Below are 531 nucleotides of genomic sequence, written 5' to 3'. Positions count from 1 at the left end.
GAGAGAGAGAGAGAGAGAGAGAGAGAGAGAGAGAGAGAGAGAGAGAGAGAGAGAGAGATGTTTAGACAATGACAACAGCCACTCCGGTCTCTAAACTAGGGCCATGCTGATATAGGGTTTGATTGATTGATTGATTGATTGAAAACTTTATTAACAGATTGCAGAATGGGTACAATACAGTACGGCTCAATACAAACAACTGCTAAGACGATGCAGACCAGAAAAATACTTTTGTCTTGTTTACATCAGGGTCCTCCATTTTCAATTCATCAAGACATGTATGACATATAATACATACAAATATACAGTACTGTGTAAGAAAAAGAGATCATAAAGAAATATATACATCTGAAGGGGAAGAAACTACATTGGAGGGGTTGGGTACTATTGAAAGCAGGGACTGCTACCTTATCATTTCATTGAGCTGTAATTAACACAATGCGAGGATTCAATATTCTACTTTACCAGGTTTTAATATACATTTTTAAAATATAAATGCATAAATGACATGATGGTGCTCTAGTGCGACAT

The sequence above is a fragment of the Notolepis coatsorum genome, assembly GCF_963971535.1.
Source record: "Notolepis coatsorum genome assembly, chromosome: 11".
NCBI classification, from domain to species: domain Eukaryota; kingdom Metazoa; phylum Chordata; class Actinopteri; order Aulopiformes; family Paralepididae; genus Notolepis; species Notolepis coatsorum.
Note: the sequence above shows the minus strand (reverse complement) of the source record.